Genomic DNA, 25,756 nt, shown 5'->3' with positions numbered 1-25,756 from the left:
TGCGTTTATTTCAGTTCCACAGTCATCTACAGATCAGTGAGGATTGTTTGCAAACAATCTGCTCAGTGGGAACTGACTTGAGGTAAAAGGAATTTGTTCACAAAGCCATTAGAAGTATGAAAATATGGTATTAGAATGTGAAAATATGGTATGGCTATCTAAGATATATAGGAGAAACAATATTTTTCAATGAAATTTTCTCCTGAAAGCAACCAGAAGCGGATGGTTTTCCACTGGAAAAGTACTTTTAATTTGAAACTTTGTACAACCATTGCAATTAAGTAAAATTGTCTTTGTTGTGAATATGTCAAGTGTTCCTGTTTGACTATAGCTGGAATAGAATCCCAAAGCCATAAATATTTGTAAAAATAACCATTTTAATACAAATTTTGAGACCAAAATACATATCCAATCAGTGTAGAGTATAAATAAAACATGACTTTGATCTCTCTGAATTGATGAATGTGGAGTCAAATGGAAGCTTTGGTAAAACATTACATATAATTGTGTCTAAACGTAGCTAAATTATCTTTCTATTGTGAGGATAAGCAGCACAATAACAGTAATTTTATTTATTAAAATAAATTTCATCCGAGGAAATTATAGGCGGCTAATGCATCCTTCAAAATAGAAATGCCTCCACTACCTATTGTTTTATTAGCATTTCAAGAGCTATTAAGAATCTGAAACTTGTACCAGAGATCCACTGAGTGTTGCAGTGGTAGGTTTGGTTTAGCAAGCTGCAGCTTTCCCTGAGAGCTCAGCCGGGCTGCTTAGGGCAGTGCAACCATTGTCGCCCTCCCAGAGTCCATTCCAGATGTTACACAGTTTTGCTCCAGCAGCTATCAGCTCTACAACACAGTGACGGTGAAGGAGGCAGAGAAGGGACCCTCCATGAGGGTTTCAGAGGACCTTTAATGGTTACCTCTTGTCCTGGTGACCCCCAGAGGCAGAGAGACCTCATGATCCGGGCACAGGGGATTTTGTCAAGGGCTCGGGGCAGTACATGGGTGGAGTTGAGGTACAGGAACCAATAGGGAGAACCCGAGGGCATGGCCAGGGCTAGGGGCAAGGAACAGCGAGGGAACAATGTGGGGTAGGAAAAACAATGGGTAAACAGATCACCACATCTCCCCCTTTCATATGAAATTGAAAAGGGAAGGGCATACAACAGAAAAAATGGTAAAGCAATGCAAAATAGTTAAAATGATGGGTCGGCTGGCTGTTGTTGACTTTGGAGATCAGTGCTGGTTGAGCTCTCACACAGCAGCTGCTTTTGTAGCTTATTGTATTCTTTCTTCTGCTGGGGCGGCATCCTTTGGTCTTGGCGAACAGGGGAGGCTGCACCACTAGTCTAATGCCATGTTGCGTATGGAGCCTCACCTCTGCACCCCGCGCCGATACCCTCGGGGCAGGCCGGGTCACATGGTCCCTGGGCAGGGCCCACCCCATGGGTCTGGTACGGGGACAGGGCTATTCCCCACCGCAGCTGCTGCAGGATACTACTTGAGGCCGGCCCGGCCCCGCACAGTCCTGTGTTCTTTTGGTTTGGTTTGGTTTATTTTCACTTTTGGCACAGGCGCTGCTCTTGTGCCGCAGTCTGAGCCAGCTGGCGGGGGGGGTGTCACAGGGCAGGACCGCAGTAGGCCGCGTGGAGCAGAGCAGTGCCAGCAGGGGCCAGGGGGTCTCGTGCCGGGCCAGCTCCACCACGGTTTTGGGTTCGGGAAGCGAGGAAACCGGTGGAGAGGGGAGGGAGGGGCTGAGACAGGGATGGAATGGGACGGGATGGGCTCCCTGGTGAAAGGGAGCATGAACATGGGCGGGACTTGCTGCCGGGAGGGAAGAGGCTGCCGCGACAGCCCACGCAGCCTGGGGAGGGTGGGGGCCACGGCCGTGATGGAATACCCCGTGATGGCGGGAGGGGCTGCTGGGGGCACACGCGCTGCTGCAGGGCAGGGACTCAGCACAAAGGCGCGCTGGGTCTCGGCGGAGGTAAGGGGGCCAATGCAGCACACTGACTGACGCAGGGGGAGGGGTTAAGGACAGGCCAAGGGCTTTTGTGCGTGCAGGAAGATACTGAGTACAAGAAGAAGAAGGCAACATGGCAGAGCTGAACACACGGTAGCCGCCATCTTGGCTGCTACTTAGAGCTGACACAGCAGGAGTTTGGGGGGTCGGGATAAGGGTTTAGGGGGAGCTCCTGGGCCAGGGTGATCAGCCCTAGCTCGGTGAGAGGACATGGAGACATGGAAGGGTCAGAACATTTTCCGATCTCTCCTGAGGGTCGGAGGGAGATGACTGGAGGTTTCTGTTTCCAGATGACTGAGTGAAACAAAACAAAGATTTGTTCTTTTTATCTCTTGTACGCAAGAACCTGCCATGCAAAGCTAATCTTAAAACTCCCAAACTGGAGGCACTGAACTTGAATCTTTTCTTGTTAGGGATGGGCTTTGTCTTGCTGGGGCTTCACATGAGACATGACCCTCTTCACCTCCACAAGAACCAACCCCCAACCGTCCACCCAAACTGAGGCAAAAGGATTAAACTAAAAACGACCCTCCGAACCAGGCCATCTTCCAGCTTCCTTCTGAGGCTTACTAGCACAAAGAGTCTCCCACTATTGTACCAGGCCCACCAGGCTACTCTGAGGGCTTACCAGAACAGAGAATCAGCTTAAGGCACTCAGTGTTGTCCGTCACTGTCCAGCCGACCTCCTTTTAAAAGCACTACTCTTCTCAAGGGGCTACCGGCTGTCGCTTCGGCTGAAACATGAGCTTCGTGTCGGGGAAATGGTTCCCAAAGGTCACTACGCTCTCCAGGGCACCTCTTCTCGGATGCCTCATATTGGGACACCATTTGTTGCAGTGCTTGGTTTAGTTTAGCAAGCTGCAGCTTTCCCTGAGAGCTCAGCAGGGCTGCTTAGGGCAGTGCGACCATTTCCCCCTCCGATAGTCCATTTCAGACGGCTCCACAGTTTTGCTCCAGCAGCTATCAGCTCTACAACACAGTGACAGTGAAGGAGGAAGAGAAGGGACCCTCCATGAGGGTTTCAGAGGACCTTTAATGGTTACATCTTGTCCCGGCAACCCCCAGAGACAGAGAGACCTCATGATCCAGGCGTAGGGGGGTTTTGTCAGATTGCAGGGGTGGTGCATGGGTGGAGTTGAGGTACAGGAACCAATAGGGAGAACCCGAGGGCATGGCCATGGCTAGGGGCAGGGGAAAGCAGTGGGAACAGTGTGGGATAGGAAAAGCAATGAGTAAACAGATCACCACAACTGAGCACTGTGCTTTAGGCAGACACAGCTCTAAAGAAATCTTTTTCTTAGGAGAGAGTTATTTTCTTAGTTTTAGTAATAAACACCTTTGGTGGGACCACCTGAGTTAAATTTTTCTACCTGATAGTGAAGTATGTAGTTTAGCTATCATCAAGGCTCTCTTTACGGAGGCATTAGACACCTCCTAAAATGCAATCCATCCCAGCTTTATTCAGTGCTTAGGTTAGGATGGTGAGACCCACCCTTTGGAATGGTCTCTCCATGTACCAGAAAGGGACTGTGAAAGGGGAACAGCACAGGTCACTGCGAACAGCAGGGAAGCTGAAGCTTGTCTGCAGTTGAAAAAGTGACCACATCTCTGAGGCAGAAGCTGTGGGTGGGTCAGACTGCAGGAAATGGATGCGTAGCTGAGTGGAAAGGTGAACTGTGTGGAGCAGGTAACAGGAACACACAGGAGTGGTCACTACCACAGAGGTGAATCAGAAAAGAGGAAAGAAAACCTGGAAGATGAGAGAGGAGGCGTGAGGCCATGTGTGAGAGGAATCCTTCAATGGATGAGCATGGGTGGGCTTCCAAGAGCTGCCACAGATGTACACAGCACAGAGTCTTATCTCCAAGGGGCCCTACATTGCTGCTAAATCTAAATTAAATATTTTTATATTTTTAGCAGCAACACATACTTAAACTACTTTTAGATTTTGTGTTAATTGCACTAGAACTCCCACTGTGTTCTTGAAATTCAAATAGAACAGGTGCTTAGGCCAGAAACTATAAAATGCATGTCTATTTGTTTTTCCCGACAAGATTTTGAGTGGTCCAAGTACTTGTGGTTCTTTTGAGCATTGAGGTGTAAATTTTTTTCTAAAATTAAATCTTAAGTTAATTAGGAAATTTAAGTTTTACACCACGTCACCAGCCTGGGGAAATAAGGTAAGGTAGGTCCTGCATCTGGAACAGGGCAATGTCCAGCACAAACACAGCCTGGAGGGAGAAGGGATTGAGAGCAGTTCTGGGGTGCCCAACATAAGAAAGACGTGGAGCTGTTGGAGTGGGTCCAGGGAAGGGCCATGAAGATGATCAGAGGGCTCTGATGATGATGATCAGAGCATCTCTGATATGCAGACAGGCTGAGAAAGATGTGGTTTCTCAGCCTGGAGATGAGAATTCTCCAGGGAGAGCTTACAGAAGCCTTGCAGTACATAAAGGTCTGCAAGAGAGCTGGAAAGGGACTTTTGACAAGGGCTTGGAGTGACAGAACTAGAGGGAATGACTTGAAACTGCAAGACAGTAGGTTTAGATTACTTGTTAAGATGAAATTCTTTACTGTGAGGGTGCTGAGGCCATGGCACAGGTTGCTCAGAGCAGCTGTGGCTATTCTGATGGCACTTGTCTCCCTGGAAGTGTTCAAGCCCAGATTGGATGGAGCTCTGAGCAATCTGGTCCAGTGGGAGGTGTCCCTGCCCATGCTGGGAATGGAACTGGGTAATCTTTTAGGTTTCATCCAGCCCAAACCATTCTATGATTCTATTAAAGCATTATTAAATTAAAGCATTTCTTTTTTTTTTTCCTTTGAGGCACAGCCATAGTACAGGATGACTTGATACTCTGACAGGTTTAAATTGGAAAGCGTTTACACATTTCTGGTCCTGAAAGAGTTAAACATTTTTTAGATGGTTAATTTTCATCTGTTCTCAAGCCACCTTGGCTGAAACCAGGACTGTGTGGCCCAGTTGTGTGTACTTATGTACACCTGTGATACAAAGGCAAAGGTACAATACCACACATGCAGAAGTGAACAAGGACACTTGCTTATATGGTATTTTATATCAAGTTTCCACGGATCAATTAAAGTATGGGAAGGTCATGATCATGCAGCTATAATAGTATCACAGTGAGAGAAATAGAAATTCCATTTGTACTATATCTTGTTTTTAACTTTGGCCAGATGCAATATGTTAAAACTTATGAAAATATATGTATAAAAATAACAGATATGAATAAATCTTTTCATCAGAGCTGTCCATCCAGCAAAAGGAATGTGGAAGTCTCCTGTGCCAGAGAAAACATATGAACATCAGGTTCAATAGCCAGCTGGAAAACTGATATTGAATATTATAGAAACCAGTAATCTGATTTGATTTAGAAAATCTATGGGTCAAATGCTACTTCAACATAGAGCAACACAAATCTAGAGTAACTTCAAACTCTGGTCTATAAAAAGCCCCAGAGGTTTTCGGCCATATGAAAAAAGGAAATAGGAGAACAATTTGCCACTAAACAAATAAAACAACCTCAACAAAACATTTGAGTTGAGAAGTGATTTTTTTTTCTTGCTCCTACAACTCTCTTAAAATGGGTTGGAGAAACATACCTTCTTAACTTTTGCTTTTATTGCAGTATTGTATTTTTTCCCTCATCATTTGCCTGGCTTTACACAATTGAGCTGTAATGTGTGCAGTTGACCTTTCTTCATTTAAATGTTAATAGAGATCTTAGGAAAGGTGCTGCCAAGCAAAAGGCCAACTAATTGTAATAGACTTAGGACCTTTTGTTTGTTCAGCTGGTTAAACAAAGAAAGGGTTAATTAAAGCTTACAAAAAATGTTTATAGCCCAGGAGAAAAGGTCTATGTGCTACATGTTAGGCCACCAGCAAAAGCCCTGTTCCAGATATCCGCTACTTACTTCCAACCATAAAAAATACATCTTCTCTCTTTCTGTATTCATTTTGATCGAAAAGATTTAAGAATCTGTTGCAAGAAACCTCTCATTTGTGGCACTCGTTTAGCTTTGCTGGGTGTCCATGGACCCATAGGTACCAAAAGACACTTTATCAAGCAAAGGTATAGCAATTAAAGCTGAGAGAGGGTAAGGATTTGCACTAATTTAAACACCAAAAAGCTTTCTTTTTAGTCTATTGTCACTGTGTAGGTTTCCTTTTGTATTGGAAGCACATGGTAAGGTTTGAGGTGCTGCAGGGGTGGCCTCTGTGGGAAGAGGTCGGGGTCTGCCCTGTGGTAGGCACAGCCTTTTCTAGCCAGCTCCACAGTCAACCCATGGCAGCCCATCAGTCAACTCTGTCATGACTCTGAGAAAGGACATTTGGGAAAACACATAAAATGCAGGACATGCAGAGTAGGAAGGGGAAAAGTGTCAGAAACAGCAGGGGGAACACCAAGATCAGAGGAGAAGGTGTTCCATGATGGAGCAGATGTGCCCTGCAGCTCTCGAGAGGCACACTCTGGAAAATCATGAGGAAAAACCAATAGAGAAAAATTGCTGTGTACTGACTAACCACCCCCCTGCACCACTTGTGTCCTTTATGGAGGGACCAAATGTTACCTGCTGTGATGGCAAGGTGGGAAGAGAGGAATCTAGTGGGAAAAAGTGAAGCTGAGTCCAGGAAAGGGGACAGAAGAATGTTTTTCCTAAGTGTTTTAATGGTCATTGTTTTTTTGTATTTTTTAAAATTATGTTTTGTTTCCCAACGCCGAAACCAAAAATTAAGTATTTCTATTAACTGGCAAAAACATATGTTAACTTCCTGAATTAGAGTCTGCTTTGCCTCTGACAGTACTTGGTAAATGATCTCCCCTCCTCTGGGCTGCCAGCCCACAACACCTTTACAAATTACAGAAAGAAGTGGGCAACTCCAGAGTGCAAGAGAACTGATAATAAAGAAGCTTTTTAGAGCAGATGAATCAGCCTTTCTAGGAAATGTAGGGTTTGAAGGGCTTCTAGGTAAGGCTAGACAACCTATCCCCCAGTTTCACCAGCTATTCTATGTCAGTCCATAGTTTTCTGGCAAACACAGTGGGAAAAGCAATCAAAAACTGCATTGTGCCCACTGTTTTTCTATTTTCACTGGTCTCTGTCATCTTGTACAGTTGAGTAATCAAACACGTCTCTATACCAAAAGTCCAGGTCTTGCTACATTTCTACATTATTCACATCTTTATTTGAGCTTCAAAATCTTATGTTGCACTCTGATGAAAAATAGTGACAGCTTCTACATTAAGGAAAAAGGAAATTGGGAAAGGTGGGATTGCAAAAGAATCTTTGTTGGTGTCTACACCTACCTTCCATCAAAATTTGCACCTTTCTGTTAGTATGTTTAGGACACACATATATGTAACTGTAACTAGACAATTTGCCTAGTTTCTCATAACAAAAAAATGATGAATTTCAGGAAGATTAGTTTAATCTTCATAAATAATAATTTTTCTGCAAAATGCAGACTTCCACTGCCATTGTCTGATATGTCCAACCTGAATTGCAGCAAAGGACTTTTTGGAAATAATTTTCCTGTAGTCACAAATGATAGCATGACACTTTGGGCTGACCTAGGGCAGAAGAACAGCTGTAGTTATGCTCAAAGCAGGGTCTTGTGGTGCTCAGGAAACCCCACCCAGTTCTAGAAATCTCTGGTCTCTGGGGCACTATGGGTCTCTGATAATAGGTCTTTCTCAGGCTATAAATTCAATTTTTAAGTTATGTCTGAAAAGAAAGCATGGGGAATCATAACACTGACTTGGTGTTTCAGGGACTTGAGTTGTGAACGCAGAAAATTTCATGACCTGATTTTTTGGAAGCTGCTGGATGAGTCACATACACTATGAGGCTTAAGCAGCTCAGGTCATTTGCAATTCACAGTGCCTGTAGTTTAAATTAGCGTGGGTTTTGGAGAGACTTTAATATTCATAATCTGACCCAATATTGAAATGTTCTTTAGAAAGATAGAGATTTAAGGGGAAATACTGTGAAGTGATATCAGGAGAATTTGCAAAGTAGCTTTAATAGACTAATTCCAAGTGCATTAGCTGCATTTCTGATCAGAAAATATGAAATGTATCTAGCTTACCTTGAGATTGTAGGTTAGTTACTCTATTTCTATAATTATTAACAGTGATTCAGCATATATTTCAAATACCTGCAGTCTTAGATAAATTTACTCCTCCATGCTTTTAAAATCTTACAAAAAACAGGCAAAAAAAGCCTCAGGGAGAAAAGTGAGGGATTGTGGTTGGGTTATTTTTTCAGTTTCAGGTGGGTGTTTAAAGAAAGGTGGATACTTTTTGACCATGTAAGATAAAATATTAATGGTTTAATTAAAGTGCTAATGAAGCTCTTATGCCTAACCCTGTTTCCAAATACTTTGAAGGCTGAGGCTTCCAAAAAGGGGACACATTGGGCAGCGAACCAGCTGTGGGTTATGACCCATGCTCCTAACTCCTGAGAAGGGGACTGAGATTGTCTCATTAACTTTCACCTAGATTCTATTAAATTGATAACAATCATAATATACTTTTTAGTTTGGAATCCAGACTTGTTTCCAAGAAATTAGAACAGGAAATCTCTCTACATGTGAAAAACTTTCAACACAAGTCCCTTGTGCTGCCCAGTTATCTACAAACACAGTCTTGGGTTGAAAATGGGCAGAGAATTTGGGTGAAATATGTCACTCAAATGCCTGCCTAGCACAGGTTTTCCCACAGAGCAAATGCTCGGGATTTAAAAGCAGTTGAAGCTAAGTGGCCTTTATGATTATTTGGTGAAGCAAAGATAACAGCTATTGAATTATCAGACACAAGTGGAGCAGTGACTTCATGATTCACTGACTGAAGTTTTCCACTTTCTTAGGGAGCTTTATTCTTGATTAGGTAATATGTTGGTTATGCTTTCCCTCAAATGGAAACAGGCTTATGATATGAGCTTTGAGTCAGATTAAATCTTTTTTGGACTGCTACAGAAGACTCATTAGGACTCTGACATCTTCCTAATATGATGTGCTTGACTTTCACACCTTATCCTTCATTTAGCTGATACTTGAGTCTTTGTGGGCAGCTAGGGTCAGAAAAACACTTGACAAACTCTGTGTATTCCTGTCTTATAACCATTTTTCTTCATAAATACATGATCTGTGCTTTTCCGCAGCAACTTTCATCTGAAGATCTCTCAGTTCTATGCCTTTCCTGCAATTGAGAGTAGATTTTTGGGAAACAAATGTGGCTCCCTCCCTTGTTCAGTAAATAAAATGTACTCAGTACTATCAAATACTTGCCTTTCAAGAAACACTGTGTCATAAAAGGTCAAACTAAATGATTACAGCAGTCTTGAACAAGCACACTATGCCTCTTGCAGCCCAGTTTTTATTGTGAGAGATAAGAAGGCTTTGAGAGATAAACCAACAACTAAGATCTGAGTTCAGTGAAGTTATGCTGAAGTATTATCACTTCAGGAGTCAGAACAACAGCTACTTGAAGTGATGCAGTCTTAACTTGCAGTGATGCTTAAGGGACTAGAAGCTTCTGTTAACTTGTTTTAGTTGTATTTACTTCTTTGTGTCAATTTTTAACATGGAAATAAAAGGTTTTTCTATTTAGAAGTCATGTGAAATAAAAAAAAAAGCAAACAAACATGCTGATTCCTTCTCTTGTAATGAATCCTTATGCCTTTATCTACGGAGGCAGATTTTGTTCAACTGACATAAAAAACAAAGCCAGGTTTCTGAATGTCACTGGGTTACCTTTGGTTCTCCATTCTCCAAAATGTCAGGCACTTCTTGTTCTTCTTTAGGGTCACAAGAGAACTTTTCAGGCAATTTAGAGACATTCAGGCCACACATTTGTGTGCTATATGAAAAGTCTACAGCAGTTATTTACCCACCAGGAACTTCCTTGACTGTTCTTCAGGAGTCATGTTCTTTATGATCTATGACCACAAAGATTAAAGTATCCAAAGACCTGATGGCCTGTAACAAGCACTTTTATAATGGCTTGCTCCTCAGGCTTTTTTTTTTTTTTTTTTGCTTTTTTTTTTTTTCTCCCAGGAAGAAACCATGAGTAAATCAAACAACTTTATCTGACTGGCAATTTCCTACTAATTGTGTGGTCCATTCTACATATATTTTACATGGAAATAGATTTTTTGCTGATGATAGCCACCAATCATCGCTGCAAGAAAATGCATTTAAATTTAGAAAGTGAAACCTACCTTTTTAAACTTTAGGAAGGCACTGACTCACACCAGCCACCTAAAATTTATCTCTGAATTCCCAACACGATCCTGCAACTATGTCTATTTACACCAGAGGAGTACCTGGTCCACCAGTTTTGCTTTCCAAGCAAAAGAAGACTGAGGATTTTATTTCACAATTTCCTTCCTTGAGATCCCAAGGATATTAATACGCATGGCTATTTAAAGGCAGTTAGTTGTTTGCACTAACCACAGGGAATTGCTATCACCGTCCATTTTTGCTTGGTAGGCTGTTATTTTGATCACACAAACAAGCATAGTTGAGAGAATGTACAATAAAGGGATAAGAAGTGGCGGTGAGGTTTTCATTTTAATTGAAAGCAAGCCAGAAGGACTCCAAAGGGTCTGCAAACAGCAGACTCTGAATGAATAAAAGGATAAATGAACAAACAAAAAAAGATGAAAAAAAATCCCTTTTGATAGAGAAATTTTTTTTTTCAGGGCCAATGCTTTTAACTTTGGACACAGAAAATAAGGCAGTGATGGGCAACCTCTCTGACATAAGCTAACATTTGTGAACATATGAGACCATTTCTTCTCCAGTTCTCCAGAATATGGATGAAATATTCTGGAACACTGAACTGTTGCATGTAACTCTAGTTCTAGACTTCCAAGTAAATCTTATATATATTAAGTACATTATACAGAAAGACGATAAAAAGATGCTCTGAAATCTAATCAATAAAGATGAAGCTCAGTTGTGAGAAATAGACAATATATCGACAAAGAGAAGAACAGTTTGCTCCTGGTGGGCTTCATCCCATGGCTGAAGGAGGTTTTGGTACTTCAGTAATTCTATTCCTCTCCCAGTCTTTGGCTTTGGGATCATTTACTATGGTCTCCTTCCAGGATTCTGGGCTACACTGGCTAATTCAAGAGTCCCAAAAAGCATTCTTGGACATGGGAACTCAGTCATAGTGAGAAATTGTTGCCGTGGTCTATACAAAGAATGGAATGAACCTTTTAGCGCTCTACCATGGAATTCTTGACCATAGCACTGGCAAAGGACCACATGCAAAGGCATTTCAGAAACAGATGCCTCATTTTTGAAGTGTAAGAGGTTTTTAATAGCTTGGATATGGCATTCTGTGACAGTCTTACTGTCAGATACATTTCCAGCTGTGTATGACTTCCATGCACAAAGTGCAAGGCAATTAAATGTAAGGTAAAAAGCTCCATACATAAACAATGATGTAGGCTCAACCTGGATGATCTAACTTAATCTGAGCAAGAATTTAGGATTGGCGCTTTCTCGTAATCTAAATTATCCTATGTTTAAATTACTGGAATAGATACAGCCATAGACACCTCCTTGCTGGGCAGGTCCTCTCTGTATTTTGTTCAAGCATTCCAGGAAAACAAGATGGGGTTATCCTGTTCTTCCTGAAAACATTTTCTCTACAAACAGATCTGCACTTAATTGAAAAAGAAGAGACAAGATGAGACTGAGTAGATTTCCACAACCATACTGGATATTTTTTTTTTTACATGTCCAGACCTTTCATACCCACAAAAACATTGCTTTTCCTTTTGTTATTTATTTTTTCTTTTTTTTTGACCAGACTGCATTTCTGGGTAGAAGACAGATGTAGCCAAACTGGTGATTCTTATAAGAAATTCATTCTTCTAAAACAACTTATTTTAGACATATGTAGAAGAAATTTAGGAATTTGGTACATTGTGTTTACATTTTGACCAGATAGCATTTGCATTGTTGTTTTCAGTTCCTTCGCACAATTATCTTTTTTAACATTTTTTTTTTCCTAAGTGATCTGCATTGTCTGAATAAACTTACTGAAAGTAAAGAAAGCACAAAATACCTGTGTGGTCCTGTGATGTTTGATAAGGGAAGAGGAAGTCTCTCACTCTGGTCTGTCTTATCACTATGAATCCCAAGAGTTACAGAAATGGAAAACAGTTCTCATGTTTTATTTTTCCATTAGCAGTCTCCAAATACACACTCAAGACTGTAGAGCTGAAACTGCAATTGTGTATGTAAAAATACTCAAAGAATTAGTAGCATTGATTGCAGAGGGCAATAAAGCTCTCAGATCAGTATTTTAATGGGATTTTAACACGTAGACTAGCAATTTTCTTCAAATCATGGCAATTAATTTATAGCCTAGTTAAAGAAATGACAGTATCTGCATATCGACACATGGTTGTTTTGGTGTACACTTCACTCTTTCAAGGAAAATAATGCCTTTGCATGCTTTGTACTGCAGTTAAGGGCAATTCCTGCAACTTTTTAGAGAACCTTACAACCATAGATGAGAGTGTACACTACAAAATACAGCAGTGTTTTTTTGTCAACATATCCACAACTATGACTATTTAAAACATAACATGGAGATATTTTTATTCATGGAATACTTAAGGTTAGATGTGACTTCTGGAGGTCATATGGTTTCACTTTTTTTTTCTCAGCAGTTCCACTGCACTGTTTCCTTCTACTTGTTTTTCTGTATCCTCATTTTTCAAATGGTCCTTCATCTCTCTCCTTCTTCCACCAATATTTCTTTTCTCCTGTCTTCCTTGATTTCCTGTCTAATCTTTCTACATCTTTTTCCTTCCTCTGAGGTTTTTTTTTATATTTTTTGCTGTCCTTCACTCCTTTATTTTATACTGCTTCTCTGACAGTTTTGTCCCCTAATTGTCTCCTCTTCAAACAGTTTAAAGGGTCTGTAAGGCAACAAGTAATTTTAATAATTGTGGCTCTCATAGAGGTTGGTAAAGGACAAATATTTTAACCTAAATCTACATATCCTCTTCACATCCCTCTTTATTTGCATTTGCTGTGATCACAGTCACCGTATTCCTTTTTCTGTTCCACAGAAGATGTGAAGGAAGTTCAGGATTAATTAGATTGTATAGCTAAAATCTCTATAAGACAACAAGAACTATTTGAATGGTGCCTCCAAACTGTCTACTGGTAGATTTATAAAGGGCTTGTATATACACAGAGTGTCTATAATGGGACATATTTACCCAGAGAATTTGTGGATGCCCCGACCTCAGCTGTGTTCAAGCACAGGCTGAACAGGGCTTGGAGCAGCCTGGTCTAGTGGCAGTGGGGTTGGAACAAGATGATATTTAAAGTCCTTCCAACCTTCCAACAATTCTTTTCTTCTATGATTCCATGACATTTCAACTCCCGAAATAATTTCCCATCTTCTTATAGCGGCTGATCCTCCAGGGCTTAAAGTTATATCTAAATCAAGAATAATTAATAGCCCTGGTTAGATCCATCTATTATGGCAACATATTTTTGAATCTGTTGGTACTTTCATTTTCCACAATATACAGCAGCAACCACTTCCTCAGTCCTTGTTTGAAAAACTAGTTCTTTTGCTTTTAACCTTTGCCTGAAAATTTCTCTTGTTCTCGTATTCTGAGAAAAAATGAATGATCACTTTCTACTCAGTTTTTTTGCATTAATTAAGTAATGGAGCTCCATGCCACAGGATCTTGTCAAATCTGAATGTCTGTACGGTTTCAAGGGGAGACTGGACAAGGTCATTGAGGATAATTACATCTGTAGAACCCATCTCCAGATCAAAAAACCCTGAGCTGCAATTATTGCAGGCTCAGGAAGTAGCAAGAAAAATATCACATACGCTAACCCTGATCTTATACTCATTACTGGACATCTATTTTTGGCCAAAGACAGGATATTGTATTAGATGAGCCTTTTGTATGATATACTCTAGCTGATCTTACATTCTTATCCATGGTTTCATCTCTCTCTTATCACTCTGCAAACACACGGCTCTAGTTTTTAGCTACGTTTTTGACAGGGCATCATTTTGACATCCCTTCTGTATTCAGAGAAGGCATCTTCCTGAAGAGAGCCTTGCATAAGCTTGCAAGAAGCGGGGAGTGTGCTAATTAGCAAATGGCAATCTTTGGGATCACCTGGCCTAATTGAGATATACAGTCCTTTGTTAAATGGGTCGGCCATGGGTCAAGGGAACAGGTGGTTGAGCACAATTTCATAACTGCCTGTTTAATATTTGGCTCTGAAATTTCCCTGAAGTTGTCGGGGAGGAGGGACAGGATCATTATCAAAGATTGTTTGGAGAGGCAGAATCTATACTGGTGGGGAAACTGCTAATTACCATGTAATCTTTCCAATTTGAGCAGCAATAAAATTTAAATAAGATTGGCAAGTAGCAGGATGGCTTTCAGAGGCCGCCCCCACCACTGTTCCTGTCCCCATAGCCTGACACCAGATGCAAAGCTTCAGTCTGGATATTCTTCTACTGCTTCATAAATTATGGCTGTTTAGTTGTGCATAATTACAAGGCACTGGATTGAATAGGATTAAGACTGAAATTGTCAGTTTTCTAAACACATTAGCAAATCTTGGTATTTGGATCAAAATGTGCAGCTATTTTTTCAATTTGCCAACAGTCCTGTCCATTCCCAAAGTGTTTTGCGTTGTGCCTTATAAAATATGTAAGACTTATGAAAAGCCTCTAAGCGGGCCACTGCAAGCTCTTGGCAGCATGAATCATAAATGGCAGCATGCAATAAGGGGAGCACGGAGCTACAATTAGCCACTCCTTCAGCACTGAGCTATTTCAAATGACTTTTTGTGCCACTCACCATCCCAGGCCAGCTAAGTTGCTAAGTGTGCGCATGTGCAAATGAATGCAGCTATAAGCCTAAGATTTTCAAAAGATATGATGACACATGTTTATTTATTTATCAATTAATTTTATTTTTAAATACAATACACCCTACTTTCTTAGCAATGACAGTGTCATGTTGGATTCTGTGATGTGGCAAGAACAGACTATGCTGTGAGACTGGCAGAAGAGTACTGAAGCCATATGTATACAAACCATGCTCAGAATCAAAAGAGAAGAAAATAGCTTTTGTTTTTCCCCCCAGCAATGGTGGAAATCCAACCACAAATTTATTTTCAGATTTCTTTGAATTCTTTATTATTCATTAAAGACCTTTTTTATAATTTAATTTAGAAAAAGGTATTGCAACAATTTGGATCTCATCTTTGGCTAAGATGTCTATTTCTCTGTCTATGCTGAGACTGCCCCTTAGATGGCAGCAGGTGTATCATTAACCATCAAAACTCAAACAGGAGAGAAAATCCTTCTTTCCTTCCTTCCTTCCTTCCTTCCTGCCTTCCTGCCTTCCTGCCTTCCTTCCTTCCTCCCTCCCTCCCTCCCTTCCTCCCTTCCTCCCTTCCTTCCTCCCTCCCTCCCTCCCTTCCTCCCTTCCTCCCTTCCTTCCTCCCTCCCTCCACAGACATAAGAAGACCAGAAGCCTTGCCCAAACTCTTAAGCCTTCCTTATGTTTTTAGTTTTAGTACTGCAGTTTGAGCATCATTTTTCTACACTAATCTTGCACCAGTGAGTTGCAGTGATGTATTTATTCAGGTTTGGTTCCACAGAATCATAGAATATCCTGAGTTGGAAGGGACTCACAAGGGTCATTGTAGTCCAACTCCTGCATGATCCTAACAAAGATTCACAGGGTAGCTGTATCAACAATTTCATTTGTATAGCCTTGAAAAATTTTCTTACAGGGATCTCAAGTATTCAGATTCTCAAATAAATGCTCCTGATGAATGACTCCAGTTTTGTTTTCACCAAGAAGCTTCAATGTTGCCACTAATTTGATTCAAGGCATGATTTTGTAGAAAATTTCTCAATCTATTGTAACAGCAGAAAAAGGGCTGATGCAGTTGGTATTCCATTAAGAGAGACATCCTGCTATGAGTCAGCAAGTGAAAGAGCTGGGGCATTCATTAATGGAGTTATCATGTTAAAGGATGATTCTCTGCCAAATTTCTGGCAAGGCCAGGGAGGTCTTTTAAGAGAAAGTCACAGGACAGGTAGCCATTCATTTTCTCTGTGGTTTTAACCTGCTACATGATTGGGTTCATCATTTTCAGTTTTGTCTTTTGAAAAATTAAGTACTAATTCTGGTCTCCTGCATTATAAGAATGGGGAAAAAATGAAATAAAAGGAAAATAATCCTAACAAATATACAGGGAGAAAATAAAAATTACAATATCATGGACAATAACATGTCCATGTTTCTGTCTTGAGTTAAAAATCTGATGGGAATTAAACTTTTATGAGAAATAAGGACAACAAAATCAGCGGTGTTCTGTAAAAGAGTCCAGCTTTTTTTAAAAATGGAAATTATGTTGCAAATATATGAAACACGATTTTAAAAAATGACGAGATTTTTCAGTTGCTTTTGTTTCTCAGTGTCTTTGAAGAATATATAGCTCACAAGGATCTTCCTTAACATACTCTGAAAGGTGATATCCATGCTAGATGGACTGTGATCACTACAAACTTTCAAAAATGTTGAATATATAATCGTGCCATCTCTGTTAGGCCAATATGGTGCCAATAAATTTACATATAATGTATTTGTTATCAAAAAACCAAGAAGTAGTAGTTGGTGTTGTTATTATTATTATCATTATCATCTTAACATTTTCTGGGGTTTATATCTACACACAATAAATAACAAAAGGCCAAGAGGAAGAGAAAATAAACTAACATAGAATTTCTTTAAACATCTCTTACTAAAAATAATATAATTAAAACAAATGGACATTTTGATTAAATGAATATCATTAATGCAGCATGCTATGATTTGAACTCATAGTTTAATTATCTAATTAAAAGCAAATGAAAATCATTAAGGTCTGTGGAATGAAATAATTCATTTTAGGGGAGAAACAGAAGAAAAAAACAGTCCCCTTAATTACAAACTGTCATCGGCATGTAGCACCTAGGAGTAAATCTTGCTGCAAGATGTCATGCCTAGCTATATTGTACAGCAGGTGGTGGATGAATCATACCAGCTTCATGAAGAATTGCCAAGGAAAGGAATGTCATTAATGAGTAGACCTCCAGACTGGGAGTAAGGTCTCGTGAGTCCTATAAACATTTCTTTTTCTGACATTTGGCAAATCACTCAGCATCAGTTTGCTTAACTGTAAAATAATCATCTGCTGTTTGAGACCTTGAAGACCTTATGTAGATTTGCTGGTCTGCTGCTGAAAGAAGTTGCCAGATGAGGGCAAGAAACTTCCCTAAATTCACCTCAAAGATTATGAAAGGAAAGAAAGGGACCTGTGCACTGTCACTTGCCCAGGTACCAGCCTAATGCAGTCTGGGATCATGTTACATGGATGTGTAACACACCAAGGAGCTGCAGAGACAGCATTCAGTTCAGGCATAGTTTTGTTTGAGGTTTACTGACTCTTTAAAATCTCTCAAGTGTGCCTTGAGAGTACACTGAAAGAGGGCAGTTCCCTTATTAACTATGGAGCCACACACTCTCTTTTTTCTTTCTGTGGAAATAGATGTGCTGGAGGAAGGTGAAGTGGCCATATGTTAAGGTATGATTGGACTAATTTATCCCCTGAGAATGGCTGCTGGCTTTTTCTGATTATGTTTGCAAGAAGCAGGCAGGCATTGACACAGATTTTACCCATAAGTTCATTGATTAGGAAAGATGCCCAAACTTCATGAAGGCCCTAATGAGAAGGGATGGGACATTAAATCAATGTGATTCTTTTCACTTTTAAGGGTCTTGAAAAAAAAGTTTCTTTTATTGATGGTTTATTTTGAAGGTGCAAATAAAAACAAGCCAATTATAAAGTTCAGTAACGTGGAGAGAACATTACTGTTCCTAAAGGCTTTGCAGCACAAGAGATAGGCCCAGATTTCAAACAGTTAGAGATTTCGTTTCCAGTTATGAATGTGACCTACATTTCTGAATCTTGGGACATAAGTATCACCTATTATCTCCCATTATTCTGCACAAAAAGTTGGGACTTTGATGGTGAACTACAACACATAATGAAGAAACCTGCAGTACAAGGCAATTTGACCATATCAGTAAAGCCTAGAGCCCCCCAAAAAAGGGGGTTTGTGGTCATTCTCTGCTTTCTAGCTGCTCCTCAAACAATAACTTAAGGATGACCAGTAAACATATCAAGCCAATGGCTGTAGAGGAATTCAGGGTAAACACAATATGTTCCGCAGGGGTGTCAAATAATGGATACGAGAAAAGAAAAATTTAAAACTTGATTCTGAAGGCGACAGGTCTAATGAATGAAGATAAGAAATTGGACAATAACTTTTTAAAATAACATCTCAACAGGAGACCACTGAAGTGAAAAGAGCTGCTGGGACTATTACACAGAAAACAGCTTGAAACATCTACAGATGCATATATTTGTTACTAGGAAAGGATTTCATATGTATGGAAAAGTCCAACCAGAGAACAGTTGTGGACAGATGTAGCCAAGCCAAAGCTGGATCTGCAGAGGGAATTGGAGAGTCTGGTTGGTTTCAGAAACTGAGATTTAAATAGCTAAAGTTTTGTCTGAATTGTCCATTATCTGGACTGAATAATGAGCCATGGCTTTGGGGGCAGGGAATTTGCTGCCTGAGTATCTGAAACCAGGTGTTGCTTGTTTTTTCTGTGGCTACTACCATCTGTTCTGTGCCCAACAGGACACTTCAGCCCAAATCATTTATTTTATGGCTGTGGATGCAAAGGTGAGAGATGCCCTATGGAAGGCAATTGTAATATGGCACAGGGAAAGTATAGAGCATGACTGTGGATGAATATTCAGACAGATCTGAAGTGAGGAGACCTATTACAAAATCACCAGATTATATTGCCCACATTCTTTTGAAAGTGTGAAACCTCTGCAGTTGACTGGACCCTGCACTCTCAACATGCTACTGAGTTCTGTTAGTTGACTAGAGAGCTGGGAAATACAAATCGGGGAAGCTTGTGCCAGGTGTTTTCAGATGTTTGTGGGCTGCTGCTGATTCATCTTCAGGATGTACCACCTGCCTGTGACAGTGGTTTGGAGCATAGTTGCATGAGGAAGGTAGAATGTACAGCGCAGGGAGAGAGTGTTTCTTTATTTTTTCATCTACTCCTTAACAGTGTCATTATTCTCTGTCACTGGCAACATGGAACAAGAAGAGGTAATTTCTACACACTGAACACTTTTGCTTATATACCATTCATATCCATAAACAATTTCCCTGAATTTCTTGTGAGTTCCTTTTTTTTTTTTTTTTTCATTAGGCCACAGAAGCACCGACTGCAGCTTTATGCACGGCAGTTTACAGCCGTACCCAGCAGGAATGTTGTACAGCTGGTCCAGCATATAACATCCTAACTTTCTACTGCTGACAACCTCATTTTCTTATCCTCAATCAGGTTATCTACTCTACCTTCTCTTCAAACAAAACCAGCTGAAAAATTGGAACAAAGGGAGTCACCATAAGCAATTAAAAAACCAGAAATATATCCAAACATTGCCATTTTTGCCATTTTAAAACTTTTCCATGGTAAGAAATGATTCATTAAAACAGTCAAGGAAGCCTTCTCATATCAGAGGTAAATGTACTGCATTTAATTTACAGGTGGTGTAAATTAAAGTCAGGAAGTGACTGGTCAGATGAGGTAGCAAAGGAATCTGAAGACATGAAGGTAGAAGTACTTAATTTCCAAGGGTTTGGGGTTTTTTACTAGACACAGTTATCATATTTTCAGGGTCCCAGATTTGCAAAAGGGACCTTGAAGGTGTGGATCTTCAGGGATCACAGCAGCATAAATTTAAGCTGACATAAATAAGACTATAGCTGTCACTGTTCCCATCTACTCTGTTTTCAGTGAAGAGTTTGCAAGTCTAGAAAACCTTTCAGGATCCAGCCTTTCTCATGCATATACAGAAATTTAGGCTGGAAAATTTTTGGGGTTATTTTCTTCCAGGGCTTGAGGAGTCTCAAAGACTCCATAAAAAGAACATCATGAATTTCAAGAAATGTGACTTTCTTATTACTGATCACATAATATATTTAGGAATAAGTGATTGTGGCTTCAAGACTGTCTTTAAGCCACAGAAATAGGAGGTTTTAACTACTCAGAGTTTCAGGGTGAAAATCTAGAAAAATTAGCATCTTGCCTCCTGGGAAGAAGACACTGACCTTTAGGCCTTGAGTTCATCAGAAGCCACCCAAGTATCACGAATCAGATAAAGTCCACAGTACTAAAATCCACAGTATCTAGCTGCTCTTTACCATTAATTATCACTGCATTTCTTCATTTCCCAGAAGATTTAGTACCAAAGTCATATTTAATAATGTTAGTACTTTCCACTTAGGACCATTACTGGATTCAAAGCAAATAAATATTTTTCCTTTAAATGAAGAAACAGAAACCATGTAAAGGTAAGTATTCTGGTTTAAAAGCCTTTTTGAAGACTCTCAGGCCCAATTTGTATATATAGATTTTTCTTATTCCAGGAAAGTCCTGGGAATCTTTAAAGGAATGTTTTAGTAATCAGTGTGAAACAGAGCATACTTGTGTAATCTATTTCTTTCCTTTACACACTTCTCCTCACACATGTAACTAATCATTAGTTACACTCTATTTCCCATATCTTGAATTCTGTTAACATAAGTATTTCTATTTCTTTTTTAATTTTCTTTTTGAGGTACTTACATTATTACTGTTGTTGTTGTTGTTGAAATTATTCTGATTAAAATCTGCTTAAAATTTAGATGAACTTGACTAGATTTTAAATTTAGATCACAAAACTCTCAATGTAAAACTTTTGGGTGTTGAAACAACTTACAAGTCTTGTAAGTGTGGTGCCAAAATGAGGAGACCATGTTCAAGAAACATGATTGAATACTATATTAAGTGATTACTTTTTATGGTCTTGGGGAAAGAGGAAGAAACAGTCAGCTGATTCTGCAACTGGAAAAATTACCCTGTATAACAGAGATGGCAATGGAAATCTGTTGTATTTTTATTTTTTTGAAAGATAAAAGAGAAAGAAAATGGTGTCTTATTCAGGTTGAGGAATGTCCACCCTTAAAAATTTTTAAAAACATGTTTGGTAAACATCGCTAAAGAGTTATCTGGCCATGTGGTTTGAGCCTAGACCTGAAAGAGCAATAGGTAAGCTTTGTATTTTGGTTCCAATGCTGAATCTCCAGAGTTAGATGTAAAAGAGACATGAAGAGGACACCTTGTTCTGTGTTTACTTGAACTATCTGTGGTTCTGCTTCCTGCCAGTTTATTGAACACCCTGTACAACATATTATGCTCTGGGATCCAGTGCATTTTGAAAATTATGTTTATTCTGTTAAGCTGTAGAGAGTGAAAGGAAAGAAAAGAAAAAATTATAAACTCAGCAAACTTTCAACAGAGCCTGCTTACACACAAAGCAGAAATCATCATGCAGATTTATTAAGAAACACAGAAAACACATCATCTTTTGGAAAACACTACGCCTTGAATTGTTGAATCACTCTACATTTTAATGTGCAAATTTGTTCCCTGGCTTTTTGTTGAAAGGATCAGACCATTTGGCATTTTGTCTGAGACATAAATGCATTAGGAAGATGCAGTATAATTTATTAAAATGTATAAAGGGAACAAAGAATAGGATTAATTTTCTTCTTTTTTTTTTTTAATTCCAGGGGCACCACTAGGGCATTTAATATGGGTTAAACCAGATTCAAAGAGCTTTTCATTAGACATTTAACATAAATGACTAAGAGCTTAATCAGCACATACCATTTAAATGCATTGAATGGAGGAATTGGACTGTACATAGCATTATAATTTATAGAGTTTTGTTTTTGATTACATAAGGGAAATACATTTTTTATGCCTTAAAAGCATTCTTTTGTGATGTCAAAAAAATGTATAGTATTATTGTTGAGAAAATGGTGTTTCAATTTGGTAGTGAAGCCTAAAGTCACCCAAGTGGAAAAGATAACTAGCAAATTCCTCAAAGTCCTGTAGTTTGTGGGTTTTTCTCTTCGGCACGTCCTTTTCTTCTGGGCCTGATAATGAACATTGCCTCTGCTTTCCACACTGTGTTGCTTGCACATTCTTTTCTATGGCTTTAAAAAAATTGACTTGTGAATACTTCTGGAATGCAGTTTAAACAGAATTAGTGAGAGCATCACTATGCTGGGCTTGCAGCATGGAAGCAGAGTGATCCTGAAAACGTGTTTTGCTTCCTTTTTTCAATCATTTAGTGATAGTATAAAAGTAATTCAGTCCCCACTTAAACAATACCTGGGGTAACTCTGTGTGTATCATCTGTTCCATCAGAGATGATTATAGGAAATTAAAGTGCTGCAGAGGCAAAAGTGGCTCCCATTTTCAGGAACTTTATCAAAATGTTAAGGAAGGATAATATTCTAAAATGCTTACTTCTTAGCTTCTGTTTGCCTTCAGCAATACTGTCTATTACAATCGCTCTTCAAATTGCACTTGCTTTCCTTTCTAACAAAAGGCACTGTTTTTTTCCCTCTCTTCTCTTATATCTTTGCAGGAGACAATAAAGTATCTCTTCTTATCCAGAAACACTGAGAATTCTTATCAGCAGAAAGGTAAGAAAAAGGAAATATCTCAGCAATGGAGATTTTTTTTTTTGTACTGTGTTTTATTTTTTTTTAGTAGGTCAGCAAAAGAAAAAAGAAGTTCCATTTTCTGAGATGCTATCCCTTATTGTTAGAAGGAGAGCTGGAAATCAAGATAAAGCTCTTATTCTCTGAGAATACAGTCACCCTAAAATACATACCTTCATCTCACACTTGCTGTTTCTTCTTTCCCCCTTTTATTTTCTGTTTTTCTTTCTCTCACTGTCTCTTCTTCATCATCATCTTTTTTTTTTGCTACCTAATAATTTAATTTTAATGTAAATTTTCTTATAGTGGATTTTCTCCCTCCTGACTGATCCTACCTACAGTACTGGAAAATCAGTAAAACCCACTTTGACAAAGGAAACATCTATTTATGCATAAACATACACAAACAAATATACATATATATAGATATGGATCTATATAACCATATATATGGTTCAAATACATACACTTAAATATGTGTAAATATGTTTATGTATATATATATACTTATGTGCATTTATTTTTATGTATATAAAAAGAAGCTGGGTTTTTTATGTATATAAAAGAAGCTGTTAAAAGCTGGAATCCAGCTCTTTTTACGGAGGCTGGTTGTGTAATGCTCCCAGTGTCATCCATTTGCCTACACTGAAGGCAGTAATGAGTTAAGTGGCATAACTGACATTTGCCTGGTGTTGCTGCTTTTTAATTTCATCCACTCACTCAGAGTTGTGGCTGTCTGGAACATTATTTTGGTAGTATTTTATTTTCATCTGATTAAGTATATACTCAAATTGAGATGGGATTGGGGCGGGAGGTACAAAAATCAGTCAGTTTGACTTTGGCACCAAACATCGTAGAATCTGTACAGGTTCTTACCTCCTACCAGAGTTTGTTCCATTCCCTCAAATTCCTCCTAGGGAATCTTTGTCTTTTGCACAGGTTCCACAGTGAACCGTGCCCTGCTTAGTCCTACCCAAGCATGGTACAATGCTGAGAAGGACAGGTGTGTACATTTTCCCTATCACCAGTAAACTTTCCCATTCCTTCTTTGCATCAGGTTTGGGAATATCAACACAGGTGAGTCAGGCCCAAGTAGTAGTTGTGTATCAGACCAAGATTACCCTCCCCTGATAACCAATGTCTAAAAATTAATTCTCAATGTTTGAACTAATTAAACACTGGAAAGAAATAAATACTTTTAGAAGAAGCTTCTTTGAGCCTGTTTTGCAACATAACGAGCAATTGCTCTTTAGAGTTGTAATTTTTCATCCATTGCTTCTAAGGATGTTTTCTAACCCTCAGTGTTAGATATTTAAGCTAGGGCAAAGGAATCTTTGTTGCTCTGAGCAACCTGGTCTAGTGCAAGGTGTGCCTGCCCATGGCAGGGTGTTGGAAATAGATGGTCCCTTTGAACCCTAACCATTCTGTGATTCTATGAATACCACCTGTTGCCTTTCTATATAGCCAGTACACAGTGACTGAATCATCCTCACTGAACTTATCAGGATAATGTTTAAATCTGTTCAAAGAATCCCAGCTATCACTTGACTAGGGAAAAAATAAGAAGGGGGCGGTGATATGGAGGGGGAAATGTGAAAAAACCACATAGATTTAAATATTAAAATAGAAATGTTCTCTTTCACCATAAAGATACTCCCATCTTCACCCTTCCCACAGTAGATAAGTAGAGGCTGACTACACAACTGAGGTCCTAGAAAACTGATGGCCTTCAGAAGTGTCCAGTTTGTGGCAATATCTGAGAGCTTTAGTAACTTATCTGGGTTATCTGAATCACATCTAAATCAAAGGCACTTTACTTGAAAGAGTTGTCAAAAGTAATATGATTATTTTGGTTGTGAATATTTAGAAAAGAATTTAAAAAATACATTTAAAAGCCATCTGTGTCATTGGTAAATATTATTATATTGGTCTGTGGAAGACTTCCAGCTGGAGCAGGTGGATATTCCTAAAATAGACAGTATCCTGTAAGAAGGATCCAATCTGGGCTAGGGAACAAGTGTGAGATGGAAGCAGCAGCAGTGAGAAACCATAGTGCATGGACCATAACCCTCCCCACCGAGCTGCACAGCTCGAGGGGGCAAGGTAGAGTGGCTCAAAGTGAAGGAGTAAAGCTGAGCCCAGAAAAAGTGGTGGTGGGAAGAGAAGCATGGCTTTGTTGTTGTTGTTGTTTGTTATTAGTTTTTCTGTGCTTAAGTCCATTTGAAATGGCAGTAGTTTAATTTTCATTGAGTGGGTTGTTTTGCCTGTGGTGGTAAATTGGCAAGTGATCTTCCTGTCGTTTTCTTGTCCCACAAGCTTTGTCACCCCATTTTGCTGCCCTGTTCCACTGAATGAGGGAGCAGCTGGAAGGATGCTTGGCCGCTGACCAAGATCAACTCACTAGAAAGACACCTACAGGTTTGTCCATCACCTACTGAAATACATCAGACTGCTGAAGATAAGATGACCAGCTCCATGTACTTAGCACTGAGTGTCTCTTGTGTATTTCGATGAATTTGCTTACGGATTCTGAGCTGGTGTTCCCTTCAGGGACATTTGAAGTCGTGAGACACTTCTGAAGATTACACCAGTCCCACAAATTGCCTTGAGATTTTGAATAAAAAACTAATTACATGAAAATGTGTTGCAAAATTTGACCTTCTTTTATTAAAGGATGTTATGCTGGTGAAAAAAATAGCAGATCTTTGAAGAATAAAAAATATTACAATATTTTTGTTGTGTGCGTAAACCTAAAAACTTATGTTTTCAACTCAACAAGAAACTGAAAACTGTCAAAACCATCCAGCTTGTGATTGATTATGATGCTACTCATCATTGTTTGCTGTAATTTTTGGGGATGAGTGTTCTTTTTTCTTTGCTTGGGTTTTTTAATGGATATATACCATTGTGTGTGTGTGCTTGCATTTTTGTCTTTGCTTGGCCCATAGTTGATTTTTACACTTGTCTTGATAAATTATCAAGGGAACTCTTTA

General features: G+C 39.4%; 1 long non-coding RNA gene across 1 annotated transcript; it reads left to right on the top strand.

Moving 5' to 3' along the window:
• Positions 1–1,914: 1,914 nt before the first annotated feature.
• LOC109145825 lies at positions 1,915–25,420 on the top strand. Its single transcript, XR_002047474.1, has 3 exons — positions 1,915–1,992; positions 22,688–22,745; positions 25,080–25,420. It is a non-coding gene; the product is annotated as an uncharacterized LOC109145825 (long non-coding RNA).
• The last annotated feature ends 336 nt before the right edge of the window (positions 25,421–25,756 follow it).

The sequence above is a fragment of the Corvus cornix genome, chromosome Z (genome assembly GCF_000738735.6).
Source record: "Corvus cornix cornix isolate S_Up_H32 chromosome Z, ASM73873v5, whole genome shotgun sequence".
Lineage (NCBI taxonomy): Eukaryota > Metazoa > Chordata > Aves > Passeriformes > Corvidae > Corvus > Corvus cornix.
This window is presented reverse-complemented; position numbering and strand designations above follow the sequence as displayed.